General features: G+C 37.9%; 1 protein-coding gene across 2 annotated transcripts in view; it reads right to left on the minus strand.

The window, feature by feature from the left end:
- The window catches only part of Zfyve16 (zinc finger FYVE-type containing 16), a 51,682-nt gene extending 33,886 nt beyond the window's left edge, over window positions 1–17,796 (minus strand). The window contains exon 1 of one of the 2 annotated variants that reach the window (XM_074077214.1): window positions 17,698–17,796. The gene's annotated coding sequence lies outside the window, so the exon portion shown is untranslated. Of the gene's footprint in view, window positions 1–17,143; window positions 17,303–17,697 lie in introns of those variants that run through there. The other variant, XM_074077213.1, reaches the window with a different exon arrangement.
- Window positions 17,797–23,508: the final 5,712 nt, after the last annotated feature.

The raw sequence follows: 23,508 nt of genomic DNA on the forward strand, positions 1-23,508 counted from the left end.
GATCTCTAGTTTGAGGCAGGAATCTATCAGCGATTAATAGGATAATATCAAAAGGACAAAGAAACTGAGTCAAAGGGGCTCTTACTAAGTACTTCGTCTTAATAAAGACTACAAAAGACTGAAAAGGAATCAAATAGATTTTTTATGAAAAGGAATCAAATAGATTTTTTAAAAATCCAGAGGCCATGATGATACTATAGTCAAAAACAAAACACTAACCTATATTTCCTTAATAAATTAAGTAAAAAGAGCTAGGAGTTTATCCTGCCCTGGTTTACAAAATATATTTTAGGGTGATAAAATAGTTACTGAGTGAAAGTTCTTTAGGTAAGAACTCCAGTTAATAAATGCAGAATGATTTAAAAAATTAAATCATCTCTTCATAGTTCATAATGCAATAAATGGACTAAGCAATGGTTATCAATGAATGTTAAACTGTTAAGAGGAAAAGGTTCATGGGAACTTCACACTGCTGGGATCAGATCAATGCATTTGAATCTAATGATCAATTTCACCATCAATAAATGTGGAAGAACACCATCACATAGAAAATACTCCTGCCTAAAAAAAAGCTGACCCTAAATCTAATCAAACTTTTAGAACTAACTGCATGTTTTCAGGAAATTCAAGCACAAAAATACAAGTTAAATGGCATAAAAAACAAAGCAATCATCGAAGTAATACAGAATGTATAGCACTAACACAATGTTCTTCAAATTGTCTAAGGTCAATGACTAGTTTTTTTATACTTTCAAATTGTTGTGAACTCATACTTTTATAAAATATATAAAACAATAAATTTTGTAATAATAAATACAAAGAATACACATTATTAAGCAAATTTAAATGGCTGCCTGAAGTGGACAACAGGAGTGGGAAATAGGGGATAAAAGACAGTGCCATGAGTTTTGGTTACCTATAGTCCAGAAAAGAAAATCAGAGACAGAAACAAAAATACTTTAAATACAGATTAAAAAGATAGAGAAGAAAAGAAAAATGAATGAACTGCAAGACCTATATGAAAAGATTACCTAAAATACAGCCCAGAGAATGAGGAAATGCTAAGTATTAAAAAGAAGTTAAGAGGCATAAAGGATGGAATGAGAATGGAGTTCCATAAGAAGAGAGCATGGAACAACTCTATTTAAAGATAATACTAGAAATTTTTCCAGACTGATGAAAAAGTCAACAGATACAGTGAATGCACTATACCAAAGAATATAAATAAAGAGAAACCTATAGTCACATTACAGAAAAACAACTTAACCCCAAAGATAAAGAGTCAGAGTGAAAAGGTCACTTCAAAGGAATAATAACTGTGCTGGCAACAAACTTAAAACAACAGGTATACTTCAGAGGTATTTTCAGTAACAATAGTATGACATCCTAATTCAATAAAGCCTATTAGTTTCTTTGTAAATTGTGATTATACCATACATATAAAAGAGTACACAAAACACAGAGATCAAGCCAATAAAAGGAATTTGGAGGAAAAGACAATACTTTAGAAGAAAACTTCTTTAGAAGAAAACTTCAAAGAATATTCTTAGAGAGAAAGAAGCAATGCAACTAGGAAACAGGAACAGGAGCCATAGATAAGGAACATATGGAGAACAAAAATGATCATGAAAACTGATCACAGAAAGCTTAAATAGAGGTTTGTGGGTTGCAGTGGAGGCAGTGCTTACAGGGACACTAATAACATTAAATGCATATATTATAGCTACTTGGTAAGTGAAGGCAGGAGGATCATGTATTCCAGGCCAGCAGGGGCAAAGTGAGATCCTATCTCAGAAACAAAATACAAAGAAATACAAAGAAAAGGGCTAGGGAAATGGCTTAGTAGGTAGAGCACTGGCCCAGCATGTGTGAAACCCTGTGATCCCAGCTATGTGGGAGGCCATATAGAGGAGTACTGTGGTCCAAGGCTGGCCTTGGGCAAAAATGGGAGACCTTATTTGAAAAACAACTAAAGCAAAAAAGGACTAGAGACATGGCTCAAGTGGAAGAGCACCTGCTTAGCAAGTGCAGGCCCTGAGTTCAGTCTCCTGTACTGCAATAAATGAATGAATAAATAAATAAATAACCCAACACTTGTTCGTGATAAAAAACCCTCAATAAATTATGAGTACAGGAGAACTTCAATTTAGTAGAAAATATTTATGGCTAACAGTATATTTAATGCCAAAAAACTACTTTCCCTCAAAGACGGGTGGTGAAGGAAAGGATGTATTTTCTTACCTCTCCAATTTGATGTAATCATAAAAGCCCTAGCTAGTGCAATGAAACAAGAAAAACAAAACACTTTTTGGATAGAAATAAAACTGTCTCTGTAACATGATTTTCTACATTGAAAAAATCCCCCAAAATTAACCCCCAAAATGGATTAAATGAAGCAAGGTTGCATGATATAAGGTCAATGCACAAAAGTCACTTGTGTTTACATATTTGAGAATGAACTGGAACTTTTAATTTAAAAATACTATTTACAACAGCACCTTAAAAATGAAATCGCTCAAGTGGTACACTTGCCTAGCAAGCACAAAGGCTCTGACTTCAAACCCCAGTGCTAAAAGAAAGAAAAGAAAGAAAGAAAGAAAGAAGAAAAGAAAGAAAGGGAAGGAAGGGAAGGAAGGGAAGGAAGGAAAGGAAGGGAAGGAAGGAAAGGAAGGGAAGGAAGGAAAGGAAGGGAAGGAAGAAAGAAGGAAAGAACTAGGCCAGGCATAGTTGTGCATGCCTGTGGTCCCATCTACTCAGGTGGTGGAGGTAGGAGGATCTCAGTTCAAGGCCAGCCTGGGCAAAGTTAGCTTGAGAGTCTATCTGAAAAACAAACTAAAAACAAAAGTACTGAGGTGTGGCTCAAGTGGCAGAAGGCTTGCTTAGCAAGCATGAGGCCATGAGTTCAATTTCTAGTACCACAAAAAAAAAGAGAAAAACATAGGCATTAGTCTAACAAAACACGTAATAGCCATACATACAAACCTACAAGCTAGTAATTTTAAAAGAATCACAATAAATGTTCATACATAGAAAGACTCAATATTAAGATGTCAGTTCTTCAGAACCTCATCTCCAAATTCAATGTAATTCCAAGCAAAATCCTAGAAAGATACTTTGTAAGACTCAAGAAATTGATTCTGAAGTTTATATGGAGGGGCAAAGGACCTAGATCAGCCAACACAACACTGAAGAACAAAGATGGAGGACTCACACTATCTGATTTTAAGATATACAAAAAGGCTATAGTAATCAGGGCAATGTGATGCTGACAAAAGAATAAACACACACATTAATAAAAGACAATAAAGACCTCACACTTACATATACACAGACAAACTGCCTTTGACAAAGAAGCAAAAGCAATTTAATGGTGGTCTTTTCAACAAACACTGATGAAAAACTGGATACCCCTATACAAAAATATGAACCTAGGTACAGACCTCATACCATACATAAATGTATTCAAAACAGATAATAAACCTAAACATTAAAGGTAAAATTGCAAAGCTTCTTGAAGAAAGCTTAAGAGAAAAATCTACAAAAACTTTAGGTTTGGTGATTAGCTTTTAAATACAACACCAATGCCATGAGGGCAGCAGTTTGAAGCCAGCTGGGGCAGATAGTTTGTGAGACCCTATCTTGAAAAAAAACATTACAGAAAAAGGTCTGGCAGAGTGGCCTGAGCTGGAGGCCCTGTGTAGAAACCCCAGGACTGGAAAAAAACAAAAACAAACAAACAAAAAACCTGAACCTTACTAAAATTAAAAACTTAAGTGGCTGTTGATGTAGCTCATTGATAAAGCACTTGCCTAGCATGTTATGACTCTGGGTTTGATACCCAGAAACAACCCCCCCAAAAAAAAAATTCCTGCTCTGAAAATTAAGTGAATAAGAAGGCAAGTCACAGACTTGGAGATATTTGCAAAACACATACCTGCTAGAGGACTGGCATCCAAAATCTAGAAAGAACTCCTAAAATTCAGAATCCAAAGAAAGAACTCCAATTACAAAATGGCAAAGAGGGATTCCAAGATGGCGGCTAGAGGTAGGAAGCAGAAAGTGGCCCTCCTATAGTGAAATCTTGGAGAGACGCCGGAGACACACTTTGCAGGCATAATCACTGAGAAAAGGCATAACTTTGACCCCTCCACATCTCCAGCCGGTGCAGAGAATCTCCACTTCACGTTAAACGGAGAAACGAGGGGGGCCCCCGGGGCCGCCAGTGGCCGGCGCCCATACGGCTTGGGAAGACGCGGACCAGGTGAGCTCCTTGGTACCGCGGTTCCCCCACAGACAAGCCTGGGCCAGAGCAGCATAGCCCCCTGGACAGACTGACCTCCACCCGGGAAAAAAAGAAAAAGAGAAACTGAGTAGTAAGCAATAAGAACAGTTAAGACACGCTGGAAAGAGGGTGGGGCGCCCTGAGTGCTGAAGATTGGGGGAAGGGAATCCTCCCCGGGACTGTAAATAAACAAGCTGGGCGGGCCAGAGAGCCTCTGGCGGGAGCGGGGCGCGCACCCAGCAACCAGGAGCGGGGAAGCTTGTGAGAGGAGGGAAGACCCACTTCCCACGTGAACTGTAAACAAACATGGCGGCCGGCAGGAGCAGCAGCAGCGCCCAGTAAGCAGGAGCAGGAAAGCTTGTGAAAGTGGCAGTGGGAGGAAAACTTCAGAGGAGAGGGGGGAAGACCCACCTCCCACATGAACTGTAAATAAACACGAAGGCCTGACAACACCGGGGCAGTGTCACCTTTCCCAGTGCTTGGAAAGGGGAAAGCCTGTAGCAGAGGCTCCTGCACAGGAGAACTCTGAGCAAACAAAGCCTGTGGGACCAGGGGAGTGCTAGCTCACCCCAGAGATCTGCATAAATAACGCCGCCAGCTACAGGCTGAGAGCAGCAGGCAGGCAAGCCACAGTTGCAGATACCACTCTCAGAACTGCCTCCAGACACTTCTTTTTCTTTTTCTCCCTACCTTTGATGAGAGAACAACTGAATTACACCTGCAAGCCGAAAAACTTACTGAAACTGTATTGCATTTGAACTGGGGACACTTGGTGGGGCTTTTTTTTTTTTTTCTTGTGTGTGTGTGTGTGTGTGTGTGTGTGTGTGTGTGTGTGTGCAGTTTTGTTCTACTTTATGCATCCCCTTTGATGAGACAACTACAGAACAATATCTGAGGCACCAACTCCAGGACTGGAGATTGAGACGGACATCCAAATTATTAAGACTGAAACTGCATTGCATATAAACTTGGAAGTTTTTTGGTTTTTTGTTTTTTTTTTTAATTTTCTATTTTCCATTTTATTTTAATTCATTTTTATATATAGATATTACTTTCATTTACTTATTTTTTAATTTTTTTATCTTTGATTTTCAATCCTCTCTCTCTCTATTGCCTGTTCAGCTTACTGTCGATTAGTACACTAACACTCCCTGTTTATACCTTTGAAACTCTCTTGTCTGATACCTTGTTCTGCTTTCTCCCTCTTGTCTGTGTATTTGTTTTCCCCTTTTCTTTAACTTCTTGCTTTCCATCTCAGCTCACTCTTCCATTCTCAATATTACCATTGTTATTATTACAAGCTAGAAAATACTTAATTACACACAGTACAGGGACAGTAACAACACCAAGGACAATGACGGGAAGACAGAAAAAACAGGGAAACCAGTTTCCCCACAGCAAAAAATTAGTACAAGAACCAGAGGGGAATGAAGAGAACAGAAACTCAGAGCCAGACTCCAACAAAATGAAGATAAACTATGCCAAAGGACCCAATGAAGCCCACAAGAATAATTTAAAAGAAGACATACTACAAGTACTCAATGAGAATTTTATAGAGATGATACTGGATAGGGTCAACTAAAATGTACAGGAGACACTCAAGAAATTCCAAGACAATAAAAATAGAGAATTTGAAAAAGCAAAAGAAGAAATAAAGGAAACCATAGAAGCACTGTATAAACACCAAAGTGAAAGAGAGAACACAATGAATAAATGGATAAATGAACTCAGGACAAAAATAGACAACAACAAAGAAGAAAACTGCCAGGATATGGAAAACCTCAGAAAAAGAACGAAACAGAACTGCAAAACAAAACGGAAGGCCAATCCAGCAGAATAGAACAAACAGAAGACAGAATCTCAGAACTTGAAGATGAAATGGTAATTAAAGGAAAAACCGAAGAACTATTAATTAAACAACTCAAGACCTGTGAAAAGAAAATGCAAGAACTCACTGACTCCATCAAAAGACCAAACTTGAGAATCATGGGCATCGAAGAAGGAGAAGAGGTGCAAGCGAAGGGAATGCATAATATATTCAACAAAATAATAACGGAAAATTTCCCAAATCTAGAGAAAGATATTCCCATACAGATGCAAGAGGCCTCCAGGACACCAAACAGACCAGATCAAAACAGAACTACTCCACGACATATCATCATTAAAACAACAAGTTCAGAAACTAAGGAAAGAATATTGAAGGCTGTAAGAGAGAAAAAACAAGTAACATACAAAGGTAAACCCATCAAAATCACAGCAGACTTCTCAACAGAAACATTAAAAGCAAGAAGAGCATGGGGTGAGATCTTCCGGGCACTGAATGAAAATAACTTCAACCCCAGGATACTCTACCCAGCAAAGCTATCATTCAAAATAGATGGAGCAATAAAAGTCTTCCATGAGAAGCAGAAACTAAAACAATATGTGACCACAAAGCCACCATTACAAAAGATTCTGCAAGGGATCCTGCACACAGAAAGTGACACCCAACTTAACCATGAAAAGGCAGGCAGCACCAAACCACAGGATAAGAAAAAGCAAGACAGTAGAGAGTAACATCAAGTTAGGTACACACAATCAAACCTTCAAACAACTAAGATAACTAAATGGCAGGAATCACCACATACCTATCAGTACTAACGCTTAATGTTAAAGGACTTAATTCACCCATCAAAAGACACCATTTGACAAAATGGATGAAAAAAGAAGATCCAACAATTTGTTGCTTACAGGAGACTCATCTCACCGACAGAAATAAGCATATGCTTAGGATGAAAGGCTGGAAGAAGATTTACCAAGCCAATGGCCCCCGAAAACAAGCAGGAGTAGCAATACTTATCTCTGACAAAGTAGACTTCAAACCTACATTGATCAAACGAGATAAAGAAGGACATTCCATACTAATAAAAGGGGAAATAGACCAAAAGGAAATAATAATCATCAATCAGTACGCACCCAATGTCAACGCACCCAATTTCATCAAACATACCCTGAAAGACCTAAAAGCATATATAAACGCCAATACAGTGGTTGTGGGAGACTTTAACACTCCATTATCATCAATAGATAGGTCATCCAAACAAAAACTCAACAAAGAAATCCAAGATCTAAAATATGCAATAGATCAAGTGGACCTAGTAGATGTCTACAGAACATTTCATCCAACCTCTACACAATATACATTCTTCTCAGCAGCCCATGGAACCTTCTCCAAAATAGATCATATCCTAGGGCACAAAGCAAGCCTCAGCAAATATAAGAAAATAGAAATAATACCATGCATACTATCTGACCACAATGCAGTAAAAGTAGAACTCAACAACAAAAGTAAAGACAAAAAACATGCAAACAGCTGGAAACTAAATAACTCATTACTTAATGAAGAGTGGATCATCGATGAAATAAAAGAGGAAATTAAAAAGTTCCTGGAAGTCAATGAAAATGAAAACACAACCTACCGGAACCTATGGGACACAGCTAAGGCAGTCTTGAGAGGAAAGTTTATAGCCATGAGTGCATATATTAAAAAGATTGAAAGATCCCAAGTCAATGACCTAATGATACATCTCAAACTCCTAGAAAAACAAGAACAAGCAAATCCCAAAACAAATAGGAGAGAAATAATAAAAATGAGAGCTGAAATCAACGAAATAGAAACCAAAAAAACCATACAAAGAATTAATGAAACAAAAAGTTGGTTCTTTGAAAAAATAAACAAGATCGATAGACCCCTGGCAAACCTGACTAAAATGAGGAGAGAAAAAACCCAAATTAGTAGAATTAGGAATGCAAAAGGGGAGATAACAACAAACACCATGGAAGTCCAGGAAATCATCAGAGACTACTTTGAGAACCTATATTCAAATAAATTTGAAAATCTAAAAGAAATGGACAGATTTCTAGATACATATGATCATCCAAAACTGAACCAAGAGGAAATTAATCACCTGAATAGACCTATAACACAAAATGAAATTGAAGCAGCAATCAAGAGTCTCCCCAAAAAGAAAAGTCCAGGACCTGATGGATTCTCTGCTGAATTCTATCAGTCCTTTAAAGAAGAACTGATACCAACCCTCCTTAAACTGTTCCATGAAATAGAAAGGGAAGGAAAACAGCCTAACACATTTTATGAAGCCAGTATTACACTTATCCCAAAACCAGGCAAAGACACCTCCAAAAAGGAGAACTATAGGCCAATCTCCTTAATGAACATTGATGCAAAAATCCTCAACAAAATAATGGCAAACCGAATTCAGCAACACATCAAAAAGATTATTCACCACGACCAAGTAGGCTTCATCCCAGGGATGCAGGGGTGGTTCAACATACGAAAATCAATAAACGTAATAAACCACATTAACAGAAGCAAAGACAAAAACCACTTGATCATCTCAATAGATGCAGAAAAAGCCTTTGATAAGATCCAACATCATTTCATGATAAAAGCTCTAAGAAAACTAGGAATAGAAGGAAAGTTCCTCAACATTATAAAAGCTATATATGACAAACCTACAGCCAGCATTATACTTAACAGAGAAAAATTAAAACCATTCCCTCTAAAATCAGGAACCAGACAAGGATGCCCACTATCTCCACTCCTATTCAACATAGTACTGGAATTCCTAGCCAGAGCAATTAGGCAAGAAGAAGGAATAAAAGGAATACAAATAGGTAAAGAAACTGTCAAAATATCCCTATTTGCAGACGACATGATCCTATACCTTAAAGACCCAAAAAACTCTACTCAGAAGCTTCTAGACATCATCAATAGCTATAGCAAGGTAGCAGGATATAAAATCAACATAGAAAAATCATTAGCATTTCTATACACTAACAATGAGCAAACAGAAAAAGAATGTATGAAAACAATTCCATTTACAATAGCCTCATACAAAATCAAATACCTAGGTGTAAACCTAACAAAAGATGTGAAAGACCTCTACAAGGAAAACTATACACTTCTGAAGAAAGAGATTGAGGATGACTATAGAAAGTGGAGAGATCTCCCATGCTCATGGATTGGTAGAATCAACATAGTAAAAATGTCGATACTCCCAAAAGTAATCTACATGTTTAATGCAATTCCCATCAAAATTCCAATGACATTCATTAAAGAGATTGAAAAATCTACTGTGAAATTTATATGGAAACACAAGAGGCCACGAATAGCCAAGGCAATACTCAGTCAAAAGAACAATGCAGGAGGTATCACAATACCTGACTTCAAACTATATTACAAAGCAATAACAATAAAAACAGCATGGTACTGGCACAAAAACAGACATGAAGACCAGTGGAACAGAATAGAGGATCCAGATATGAAGTCACACAACTATGAGCAACTTATCTTTGACAAAGGAGCTAAAAATATACGATGGAGAAATAGCAGCCTCTTCAACAAAAACTGTTGGGAAAACTGGTTAGCAGTCTGCAAAAAACTGAAACTAGATCCATGTATATCACCCTATACCAAGATTAACTCAAAATGGATCAAGGATCTTAATATCAGACCCCAAACTCTTAAGTTGATACAAGAAAGAGTAGGAAATACTCTGGAGTTAGTAGGTATAGGTAAGAACTTTCTCAATGAAACCCCAGCAGCACAGCAACTAAGAGATAGCATAGATAAATGGGACCTCATAAAACTAAAAAGCTTCTGTTCATCAAAAGAAATGGTCTCTAAACTGAAGAGAACACCCACAGAGTGGGAGAAAATATTTGCCAATTATACATCAGACAAAGGACTGATAACCAGAATATACAGGGAACTTAAAAACTAAATTCTCCCAAAACTAATGAACCAATAAAGAAATGGGCATGTGAACTAAACAGAACTTTCTCAAAAGAAGAAATTCAAATGGCCAGAAAACACATGAAAAAATGCTCACCATCTCTAGCAATAAAGGAAATGCAAATTAAAACCACGCTAAGATTCCACCTCACCCCTGTTAGAATAGCCATCATCAGCAACACCACCAACAACAGGTGTTGGCGAGGATGCGGGGAAAAAGGAACCCTCTTACACTGTTGGTGGGAATGTAGACTAGTACAACCACTCTGGAAAAAAATTTGGAGGCTACTTAAAAAGCTAGACATCGATCTACCATTTGATCCAGCAATACCACTCTTGGGGATATACCCAAAAGACTGTTACTCCAGAGGCACCTGCACATCCACGTTTATTGCAGCACTATTCACAATAGCCAAGTTATGGAAACAGCCAAGATGCCCCACCACTGACGAATGGATTAAGAAAATGTGGTATCTATACACAATGGAATTTTATGCAGCCATGAAGAAGAACGAAATGTTATCATTCACTGGTAAATGGATGGAATTGGAGAACATCATTCTGAGTGAGGTTAGCCTGGCTCAAAAAACCAAAAATCGTATGTTCTCCCTCATATGTGGACATTAGATCAAGGGCAAACACAACAAGGGGATTGGACTATGAGCACATGATAAAAGCGAGAGCACACAAGGGAGGGGTGAGGATAGGTAAGACTCCTAAAAAACTAGCTAGCATTTGTTGCCCTTAACGCAGAGAAACTAAAGCAGATACCTTAAAGCAACTGAGGCCAATAGGAAAAGGGGAACAGGTACTAGAGAAAAGGTTAGATCAAAAAGAATTAACCTAGAAGGTAACACCCACGCACAGGAAATCAATGTGAGTCAATGCCCTGTATAGCTATCCTTATCTCAACCAGCAAAACCCCTTGTTCCTTCCTATTATTGCTTATACTCTCTCTACAACAAAATTAGAGATAAGGGCAAAATAGTTTCTGCTGGGTATTGATGGGGCGGAGCGGGAGGGGGCGGAGTGGGTGGTAAGGGAGGGGGTGGGGGCAGGGGGGAGAAATGAACCAAGCCTTGTATGCACATATGAATAATAAAAGAAAAATGAAAAAAATAAAAAATAAAAAAAAAAGAACACAAAAAAAAATGGCAAAGAGTTTATGTTTGTGAGACCTCGAGTTCAATGACTAGCACCACAAAGAGGGGGTGATATGAACACAGACAATATGGACTCACTTATGTCAAGACAGAAGCGAGGGACACACCCATTCAAACTGGGAATACCCACAGACACCCAAAGGTGTAACCAATCCACCAGAGGTACTTCTCCACATCCTCCGAACAGTGTATAGAGCAGCACCAAGGAACCATTCCTGTGTGCCTCTCCTTACCAGTCTTCTCCCTGCTCTGGCGGGTGACCTCCCTTGGTTGCTCTCAATCTCCAGTGTCACAGCACTGGTCCACCGCAACTAATACCTTCTAGCTGTGGCCTCCCACCACAGGTCAGATGCCAGGTCACTGTGGTAGCCTTCCCCCCACCACACCCCAGTCTTACTATGGACCCAAGTGCTCCCAGGAAAGGTGAGTCTCCTCCTCACTTTCACGAAAACCTGTTTTCCATCAGTGACACCGAGGACCCCTTCTCCCTTTGGTGAGCCCTTCCGTGTGTAACAATTCCCTCAATAAATATGTGTACTGAACTTGTGGCTCAGCGTCCTCCTTCACGGGTCACCAAGCCAAGTGTGGTTGAATGGGACACCGCCACTGAGTGCACGCTTTTGTGGGCCTGTTCACTACAGTGGGGCAAAAGTTCTGAAAAGCCAAAGAAGACGTACAAGAATATGAAAAAATGCTCAACATTATTTGTCTTTAGGAAACTGCAGGTTAAAACAAGATTATTAGAATGTCTAAGCCCTCCAAAACTGACAATACCAAATGCTATGAGGATGCTGAACAACTGAAACTCTCATTTATTGCTGGTGGGAATGCAAAATGGTGCAATCACTTTAGACAAACAGTTTGGCAATCTCTTACAAAACTAAACATAGTCTTACTATAAAATCCAGTGTTCAGGCTACTATGTATTTACCCATACATTGATTTAGATGTGAATGCATATAGCAGCTTTATTCACAAACTACCAAAAGTTAGAAACAACCTGTCTTAAAAAAAAAAAAAAGCTTAGACACATAAGATCCCCAACAATTTGCCTGCCATTCAATCTTTCCCAGGAAGCTACTAAAAAATATGCTCTTTCAACATAAGAGAGACACCAAAGAAAAGGTTAATTTGAAACAGGCTATTCAACACAGGAAAGAAACAAATGGAATTCACTGATGAATGTAAAATTGACAGCTGTGCAACAGGCCTAGAGAGCAACTCATCAAGATGGAAGCATGGGACAGACCATCATGGGAAAGATGTTGCAAAACAAACAATGAGATTATCTCAAACATCTGAATCTATAAAAATGTGACATCTTGTCTGAGTGGTTGATATAGCAAATAAAGAATACAAAAGATATATTAAAAAATATAAAACATATATTTATAAAGATACCTGAAAGGTAGATATACAATTCAGATAGTTATTAACTCTAGGAAAAGGGCACATAATATTTAAATAATTAAAATTAGGTAAACAATAAAATTCAACATGTAACTAGTTTGAGAATATTCCAGGAGAGGAGAGAAAGGTGTAGGGCAGTATTTGAAGGTAGGAGTTGATGCAATTAACCTAAAATCCCATCTTCATAATATGAAATAATATCTAAAACTAGAGTAGGGTAGGAGTGGGGAGGGGAGACAACTGTATGACTAAACATGTTATAGAAAAACCTGGAGATGGACAGCCTTTCTCAACAAAAGTTTGGTAAGAAACTAAGGTATCTACTTTATGTAACAAATTAACTTCCCTCTTAGACATTTAAAGTGTTACTAGTTAGTTAAGCACCATCCTTGGGAGAATTAAGAAACTGTTTCTCAAATCATTTTCTGTGCTCTGTGATTCCAAGGGCAACAGGGAGCTCTGATTGAGAAAGGATGCTTTCCAAAGTGGGATTGAGGGTGAGAAGGACAGGGCAGAGGGCTGTTGTTCTGCACTACAAGCCTGTAGTATTACTTAACTTGAAAGTATATATGGATATCTCTTTGATAAACATAAACCTTAAAATTCAATATAGGAAAAAATAGTAAAGGAACTCTAAAACATAGAACTGAATGGTCTAGAAATAGTTTAACACTAGCAAAGGTCTAAGAACTTTTTTAAATAAATTATGGAATTCATTAAATATCACCTATTTAAAGGGCATCTCTATGTAGTAATACACTACTTACTAAGCACTACATTATTTGAGATGTTTAAAAAGATACAAAATAAAACAATCCAACAATTTGTAAAAAGTATGACAGTGTAAATACTGTACATTGAGAACTTTTAACATGAAATCATATAAGCTGTATATACTTATCATTTCAATCAACCAAAATGGGTTTTTTGGGGGGTTTTTTGGTGGTGGTACTGGGGTTTGAACTCAGGGCCTCATATTTGCTAGGCAGGTGCTCAACCACTTAAGCCACTTCACCAGCCTCCAAGATTCTTTTTTGGAGCAAAAATCTACTACATACAGTAGAAAACACAAGTGAAATAAATGATACAATATACTCTCTGTTTTAATGTTTATTTATGAGCACATATAACTTGTTTGAGGTAATATTTTTACTTACTTGGCCATTTATATGATCTCAAATTTCCCAAAAAAAAAATCTTCATATTTACTTTATAAAATAAGTTTAAAAAAATCTCTTCATATTGAAAAAATTGGTAGCAACATAGATTAATCAGAAAATAAACCAATAAGGAGCATCCTAAAATGGTTAAGGTAAGAGACAAATGAGGACCTGAGCTGAGACAGTGCAATGGAAATGAAAAGGAAACAGACAGAAAAACAGCCAAGGAATGAGAATTTTGGGAGAGTGAAATAAGGGGAAGGCTGGGATTACTACCAGGCTTCCATTATGGGTAGCACCACTAATCATGGCAGGCAACGCAAAAGGACAGGAGCCTGACATTAGATAACTAAAAGTCACAATTCATGTTCCCAAAACTACTCTGGATAAAACGTTGCCCTGAGTTATGGTCAGGCAGGGTGGTTCATGTCTGTAATCTCAGCTATTCAGCAGGCAGAGATTGGGAGAATTATGGTCTGAGGGTCCAGTCTCTGGCAAAAGCGAGACTATATGAAAAATAATTTTAGTTTAGCAGAAAAGGACTGCAGCTGGGACTCAAATAATACCAATACTGTGGGAGGTGGGGGAGGACTTTGCTCTGAGTTGTATGTACTTCTATAGAAAAATATCCAAATGTAATGTTAAATGAAAGAAAATAAAATTGTAAAACCTTAGGCATAATATGCCCATTTTTATAAATAAGTAAAAACAGTATTAGCAAAACCATAGGGGAAAATATGGAGGGAAAAACATCAAACTTAGCAATACTACTATAAATCTAGAGACAGGATTATGTAAGTCTTTCAAACCTACACTGTAGGTCTCTATTATTTTACTTTAAAAAAAAAAAAGCATGTACTTTTGTAAACAGGGTAAAAAGGATAATTTTATTCCTTTCCTCAAAAGTTTTAGTACATATCCTTACAATATAAAAGGTAATAAAAATATGTCAGAAAAACACTTGGACACTGGTTTATAAATGCACAAATAATACCAATAGACAACAGTAAGATCACGAAAAAATGATCAAGATACCACCCAAGTATCCCAGACCCTTTTTTCTTTAGCATGGTACTGGGGTTTGAACTCAGGACCTACACCCTGAGCCACTCCACCAACCCTATTTTTGTGATGGGATTTTTTGAGATAGGGTCTCATGAACTATTTGTTGAGGCTGGCTTCAGACCATGATCCTCCTGATCTCTGCCTCCTGAGTAACTAGGATTACAGGTGTGAGCCACATGTACCCAGAAAAACAAAACTTTTTAAAATAATGAAAGTACTCAATGTGATTTTTATAAAAGCATCTCAAAGTTGCTGACAGAAAGTAAACATATACAATGTCAGGGAACAATGTGACAATATGTATCAATAACCTCAAAAAGATTCCTCATATTTGATCTGGTAATTCTCTCTTTAGAAATTTAACCAAAGAATTCAAAACTATTGAAAATATGTAAAAAAAAAAAAAATTCACCAATCATTACTTGGAATAATATAAACACCAACATTAGGACACAACAGAAAAGTACCTAGACATCAAAAGTAATTTTATGCCTATCAAAAAAAAAAAAAAGATACACTGTATGACCTTCCCAATTCATTTCCAGAGAAACACTAGCACCTGTATAGAACACATCACAAAGAACTTTCAATGTTGCAAAGTTTTTAACAGTGTAAAACAGAATCTGACAGCCTATTAATACAAGAATGATTAAACCAGCTTTCTCAATCTGTGTGCAAAAGACCCCTGAAAGTTCTTTTAGCATCTTTGGTGGTACTCCGCTTTCCAAATACAGATCTGTGCAAGGATGATTTTCTTCATATGCTTCAATGTAAGACTGCACACCAAATTGAACTAAGAAACAGATATTAAGAATTCAGCTCTGTCTTATGGTGCTGGACATTAAAATAATTTGCCTAAATGTAAAAGAATGCAAGTTATTTTTCAATAAAATTTCAACATTTAATTGGTTGTTATTTTAAATGAAAAATTAATTTCCTGAGTTTTAATTTCCAAAATGTTAAATATACTGCAATAGAAAACAAAAATTATTTTGGCCCTCATAATTTTTAAATGAGATAATCCCCAATCATAATGTTAAAATGAACTGTAGAACTATCCTATTATGTAACATAATAGGGAGAACAACTAAATGGGAATTTAGTTTTACCTTTTATTTAACCACTTAAAAAGGTATTTTTGCTCACGTATTACTTGTACAATCGAAAAGTCAAAATTATGTTTGTGAGGCTTTTTTAAAACATGGGAAAAAGAAGCAACCCAACTGTATACAAAAATCTCATCATCTTGGGCTGGAGGCATGACTCAAGTGGTAGAGAGCCCGCCTCTGAGTTCAAACCTCAGTAGCACCAAAACAAAAAAACCACTCTTCTTCTTAAGAAAATGTACAGGGCAGGACGCCAGTGACTCACTCCTGTAATCGTAGCTATTTGGGAGGCTGAGATGGGGAGGATAGTGGTTCCAGGCCAGGCCTCCTCATCTCCAAAAAACCAGAGTGTAATGGACAGGAGGTGTAGCTCAAGTGGCAAGGCGTCTGCTTTACAAGCATAAAGGCCAGAGTAGAAGCGTCAGTTTCCTCCCCCCGCCCCCCAAAAAAAGCAAAACAAAAACAAAAAAGCCCTTATCTTAATTAAGAAAACATACAGGAAAAAAGACTCAAGAAAAAAGTCAGTATTACCAGTGGTTGACTACCTTTACTATGATTTTCCTTTTTTCCTTATAGTTTTCAAAGTATGCAGTTTAATACCCAAGGAAGAAAAAAAGAAATTACGTGAAAAATTATGTAGCGTTCTACTGGATCAAACCATCAAACTCAAAGGACAACAAATTCAGATGATGAGTAAATGGGGGGACCTAATTAGGTCAACAAATTGTTTTTCAAGTAAAAAGATTCTCTGCACAGGCCCGGAGCAGAAGTGGTGGGGGACACCGTCACATCCCTGCGGTGCCAGAAGAGAAAAGGCAGGGTGCAGGGTGGGCGCCGCGGGCGCTCGGGCGGACGACATTCGTCCGCGGACCCCGGTCCTTCCAGCGCAGAGGCCACCGCTCCTCCGGACCACGGCCCCTCCCTCCGCCCGCCTGACCCCGGGTCGCTCCGGGTGGGAGGGACCCGCACACGGCCGCGGAACCACCCTCACGGCCCGGCGAGCCAGGGCTGGTACTGCTCGGCCGCTCAGAGCCCGGACCCGGTTCCCTGAGAAAAGGGAGGTCCGGAGCTACCGCCCGGGTCGGCGAGTCTGCAGGCCACCCCGCCCCCTCCGAAGCTCCGGGGTGAGGAGAGGCCGAGGCGGTCTCCTCGGGGGCTCTTACCTCCCCACACCCCTGCGGAGCTCCCCGGGCACTGGACACTGCCGCAAAGAGGAGCGAAGAGCGACCCCGATCGGCCGGGCGTCCCGGGAGTGCGCGACGTCGGCGCCGGGCTGATTCCCCCTCCCAACCTGGGCTCAGCCCGCATGCGCAGACCACGCTCCGCGCTCACGCCCCCGCTCTCGGCGGCGCAACCTCGCCGCCACTGCGCCTGCGTGCTGCCTCCGGGTCCGAGCCCCGGGCCGGCGTCCGACCGGAAGTGCCTCAGGCAGGTCTCGGTTTCCCACTGGACGGATGCCCTGGAGCCGGGCCCTGGAGGCGAGTCACGTCGGCGTCCGTCTTCCTTTGCCCTTCGTTGACCTAGACGCCCCTGTCCCTGCCCGCAGCCTCCCCCTGCCGAGCCTATGTGGACTCCGGTCTGTACCGGCCAAACCCGCCTGCCCGGGGGCTGGCCGGCCTACGCCTGGCGCTGTTGCCTCTTGGAAAACCCAGGTCTTTACTTCAGATTGGTTTTGCAACATCGACACCCCCCACCCCGGACACACACACTCCCCCACCTCAAGATCCCCTCAGTCCAACCGCGGGTTCCAAGGCCGGCTGGATGGCCTTTGCCAGCGACCCCTCCCTTCTCTTCCTTGCTTTACTTCTGCTTTTCTAACAGTGGCGACGAGAGCAGCTGTATCCTGTCGACAAACAAAAGCTGACTTCTGGGATGGAGAAATGTCCCTCACATGATATTTGTGTGTTGGAACTTTGCTATTTTTACCACAAGGTTTCTACAAATTTAAGCGGGAGAACACACTTCTGGGTGGGATCAGGATTCATTGCCGAGGGTGGGTAAAGGGGTATCTGGGCAGGAGGTTTTAACAGCTCACAATTCATACTAATCTTTACAAACTTGCAAGAGTTATTTCGAGTATTCCACTCACTGTGATTCCGAAAGATTAGGGAAGCAGGGCTCATATCCCAAATCTGCCGTTTACAACTACACTTTGTGATCTTTCAAAGACACTTAGTAATGATCTCTAATCTTGGTTTTCACAAACTGAACTGGAATTGTATGATTTCAATTGGAGAGCAAAACTTTTGTCTAAAATAACTTATTAAGTATGCTATGTGACAATGTATTAGATACTTTGCTTACATCATTTAATCAGCGTAATTCTACAAAGTACAGTATGCATTTCTTCTCTACAATGTTAGGTACTGTTCACAGACAAAATGGGGGCCACCGCCCCTATTCATACTAAGGACAGAAATGTTTGTATGGTACAGTGTGAAGACAGAGAGAGTACAAATAGAAAAGTAAAATATTGATACCTTAAGTAGATAAATGGAAACATTATATACATAAATGGTCAATTCACAAAATACAAACTTTCAATGCCTACCATATATTTTACTAATGTTTAAATTCACTAATAATAACTTAAAGACAGAAGAGATCTATAGATCTGATCAATATGCTTAAAATGTGAATAAACTCCACTGGTGAGAGTAGAGTGAACACATACCTTACTGAGAATATAAATTAGTACAAATTAGGATACATGATGGGATTTTGGAAAGTTGTCAAATCATATCAAGAACCTTACAAATTTCATATGACCCAGTTCAATTATTTTCCTATTGGAAATTATAAGGAGATAATACAGAACAAAAATATTTATGTGGAAATTTACCACGGCGATGGTCATATTTTAACATTGACACCGGTCTAAAATCCAATATCAAGAGAATGATTAAAAAGATTATTGCACATATATGATTAAAACTATTAAAATTCCATTTGCAAAACCATGAAGAAAGTATACCAAAATGTTGACAGTAGTCAGGTCTACTTGATTGATACATAGATGTTATTTCCCTGGACATTCTAAATTCTAGACAGATAGATAGATAGATAGATGATAGACATATAGATAGATTATAGATCGATACATATAGAAATATAGATAGAACCTTTTTACTCTGAAAAAATGATGTAACAGATGTGACAAGTTTGTCAATGAATGTAAGAGTCCAGTAATGCTATTATGTACGGTCTGTGGAGTCAGACTACCTAAATTTAAATTCTAGCTCCGTCGCTTATAAGCAGTGTGACCTGAATTTGTTAAACTTAGAGACTTCTATACTCAGAGTGTGAGAGAACAAACACATTGCATGAGATAATCCATGTAAAGTGCTTAAATGGTATGCTCAGTCTAAATGAATAAGTGCTTTTTGTGATGATTTTATTTCTTTTAGGAAATTGTTCAATTATATTCATACTGTTAATGTCAGTATCCTAGGAATTTGACTCGTGCACATCAGTTCCCTAGAGCACAATTACCTTCAAATATGTTTTAAAACAGAATTTCTTAGCCTACTCAACCTAGAACAAGATTTGACAACTACTTCATCTGGTTGCCACCTTAGGAAGGCCTGCTTTTCTTTTTTTTTTTTTTTTTTTGAGGATAAATGTTTGTCCACAGAAAGTTTATGGCCTTTGATTACCTTTTAAGGCCAAATATTTATTAATAAAACTTAAAATTTTAAGCTAACAAAAACAAATGGCAATCATTTTAGTAGATTTTTAGAAGTATAATACACCTCCCTAATTATACCTTGGAAGATTAATTTGTAGAATAGTAAAAATGAGACGAAATTAACCAGCCAACCAGACTTTAAATCAGTAACAATCAATTTAACCTAGTAGTTGTCATTGGTGGTGGTGGGAAGTGACTTTTGCCTTGGAGAGGACATTTGACAATTTCTTGAGGCATTTTTGGTTGTCACAACTGAGAGAAACTGTTGACATCTAGTAGGTAGAAGCCAAGGTTGCTGCTAAATGTCTTATAATGCATAGAATAACCACTGGCAACAAAGAATTTTCCAGTCTAAAATATTAAAATATTAATATTCCTGGTTAACAATTCCCTTTTGCTTTGATAACCACAGCACAAATGTGAGTTCAGAAACTCAGGGCTAAGTTTTGAAATCCTGCTTAAGTCTTTACATCAGCGAACTTAAACTTTGTACAAGTAGAACAGAAAGCAGTTAACTAGAGAGAAGAAACCTACAATAACCAGTTTTATGGAGCAGACATCTGGTCAGCTGTAGTCCCAGAGAGCAATGCTTCATACTTACTGTTTAGTTCCAACATGCACATACACACAGTCACTTATAACCATGAACAGTTTACAAATAGCTATCATTTATTGACCAACTACTACTTTTTAGCATTCCTGAGTGTAAATGTTTTTTTCATCTGTGAACACAACCTGAAGTTCAGGAATTCTCCCTGCCGTTATGGCTACTGCATTAAGCACAACAGCACTTACCTGTGGAAACCATTATCATAACAGAACACTGAAGAACACATTTTCTGTCAACAGTCTGTTTTCTTTCTGTACAGTGCTGTAATTTGCCATTGGTTGTTGGGAGGGTTGCTTTTCAATTCTCAAAGGAAAATTATAATTGTGGTACCCACAAGACATACTGTGAATTCTTTGATGTAATACGGTAACTGTATTTCCTTTAAGTTATAAAACCCCCAAAGCTTAGATAACCAAAATTTCTTTCTTAGTATGCTTGAAATCAATGAAAAGGAGAGCTGGGGGTATAGTATAGCTCAATAGTAGAATGTTCATATAGCATGCACAAGGCCCTGAGTTTGATACCCAGCACCACAAAAAGAAATAATGACAAAAACAAATAATGAATTAATAGCATAAGGATTTATTTGTTGATAAGCCTGATAAAACTTTTGAACTTTTGACATCAGTAGTAAAAAAGAGAACTAGCATATGCTCATTTCAACAAATACTGTTTATGAAATGCAATTGTATTGTTTCATGTGATTCTCTAGTAAAATTCTGCGATGCTTATGAATTAGCAAAAAACAAAAAGAGAAAGTTGCAAGGCTTTTTAGGATGAAACTGTGTTTTATTATGTTAAGGCGATGTGATTTCCTTAACCATTTTAGTAAATGAAAATTTATTCAATTAACCTGGTCTATGGACTCCCTACATATCTGTTAAATAAATCAAAAGAAATGGTTAGTAAGCATATACCTTGAATTGCTTTTTTTGTTTAATTGTGATTTTTGGCCCAGAACTATGTGCTATCTTTAAAAAAAAGCAGTTGTTACTATGTAATAGGTTATATTCCTTTCGTAACAATCAAATTCAAGAACCATAGCTATATCATTTTGCAAATTCATGTTTTTGTAATGTTAGTAGCTATGTTAGTTTGCTTCTAGACTGAATAATAAAGTAAAGAAGCTACTAAAAACTCAAGTGCCTTTTATATATAAATGGCATTGTACTTTGTATCACTTTTTACTTGTTTATGGGTAATGGAGAACATTATGCTAGAAGCTGGAAGAATTATAAAGGTAAGTAATTCATGGTTTTAACCCTGAAGAAGTTCACAATCCTTTATGTCATTCTTTTATTTACTAACATAATTTGAGAGATAGAAGATGGTAAAATTACAAGGTCTTTGTGTAGATCCCTAGTAATTAGATGTTCTGTGATTTCTTTCATTGATTGAAATGAAGAAGAAATCTGCACATAAAATGCAGTGTCAAATAAAATATTGCCAAAAAAGAACCCTTGGCAAAGTTTGGGGCATAATTGCTTTAAAAAAAAAGATTATATTAGCTTTGATCTCTATCAAAAAGATCAGTTAAAACTAAATGGTTTCTTCTTTTCAGGAAACCATCCCTGTTGAAACATGTTTGGCCAAGTTATTCCTTAGATTAACTAGTCACTGCTGTAATCAGCAACAGCTTTTAATTTTGAAGAATAACCAGAATACTGATGTTTTTAAGAAATTTAAATTCCTCAGTAGTAAGAACTTCTAAATTATTTGCTTTCCATAAGTAACTTGAAGAAAATACAAAGGGTAAATAAAACTCAACTATTGAAAAAATTCATTTTTCTTGTTTCTTGGCTGGTCTTGTGTTAACAAGCAGTTTTAGGACTAGAGATTCATTGCCTTGGAAACACAGAATGTGACCTGGAACTGCTAATTAACCAGTAGTATTTAAGTGCTATGTAGCCATGTTAAATCACTAATGTTACAAGGAAAAGAAGTAGCACCTTTTTTTTTTTTTTTAAGAGAAGGCCTGGTTAAAATTATCTGCTGGCCCAGGGTCATTCAGATCACCTGTTTGGAGCAATATCACTGCTGTCTTCTGACCATATCCCCTAAAACACATATTTTGTAACTTTGTGGCCAGTGTGATAAGGTTGTTAAGTCATGAGCAGCTTTGGTTTTTTAGCAAAGCCACTGCATAATTGGTGTCACATACTTTCATAAAGAGACACATAATATCTTGTCAACATCTCTTTCTGTGATGAGAATGGTTAACAACCATTGCTAATCACTGCTTGGATCCATTCCTTCCTTGCTTTGGGGTTTAACAAGTATGAAGCCCTGAGTTCAAGTACCACCAAAAAGAAAAAAAAGCCCATTGTATTTTTGTAAACAAATCTAAGCTCTTTTTTGGAGGGTGTGGTACTAGGGCTTGAGTTCAGAACTTCACTTGCTAGGCAGGTGCTCTGCCACTTGAGCCACTCCAGCAGTCCTGTTTTGTGTTGGATTTTTTCGAGACCGGCTCATGAACTATTTGCCTGGGCTGGCTCCAAACCATGATCCTCCTTCTGAGTAGCTGGAATTCAGATAGGAGCCACCGGCACTGGGCAAACCTAAACATTCTCAATGTCATATAATATCTTTTGACCATTGCAAATATTTAATAATAAACAATTATGTTTATTATTATCCCAAATGTTTAATCATAATGTTAAAAATATTAAAATGGTCACAGTAATCATAATTAAGTTTAAATAAAATTAGAATGTAGTTATAATTCTAATGTTAGATTTCTACTTTCCTATTTTCTCATCAAGTCATAGCACAGCTTCAATAAGAAACCTTTTAAAGTCAGGCATAGTGGCACAGGTTTGTAATGCCAGCAGTTGAAAAGTGGAGACAGGAGGATTGCAAGTTCATGGTCCACCTGAGCTACATGGTTAAGACCCTGTCTAAAATAAATAAATAAATAAATGAAATCTTTTAAAAATATTACTTTATCCAAGGATAGTCACAACTGAATTTCTCTACATATATGTTAATTTTATGTTTAGAAGCGGGCACAAGGAAACTCATCAGCACTCAAATATGTCAAGATAAGATTGATAATATCAGGCAATCTATCAAGAGAAGAGCCAACTGTTGATCATTAATTCCTCTGCCAGCAGCATGTGAACAAGTCAGAGAACTGAAATTCAAATCTGAGAAATGAAATAACAGTCTACCGTTTAGTTACTTTAATAATCATATTTTGTGAGAATAAACCCAAAACATGATTAATATCC

Source organism: Castor canadensis, chromosome 6 (genome assembly GCF_047511655.1).
Source record: "Castor canadensis chromosome 6, mCasCan1.hap1v2, whole genome shotgun sequence".
NCBI lineage: Eukaryota > Metazoa > Chordata > Mammalia > Rodentia > Castoridae > Castor > Castor canadensis.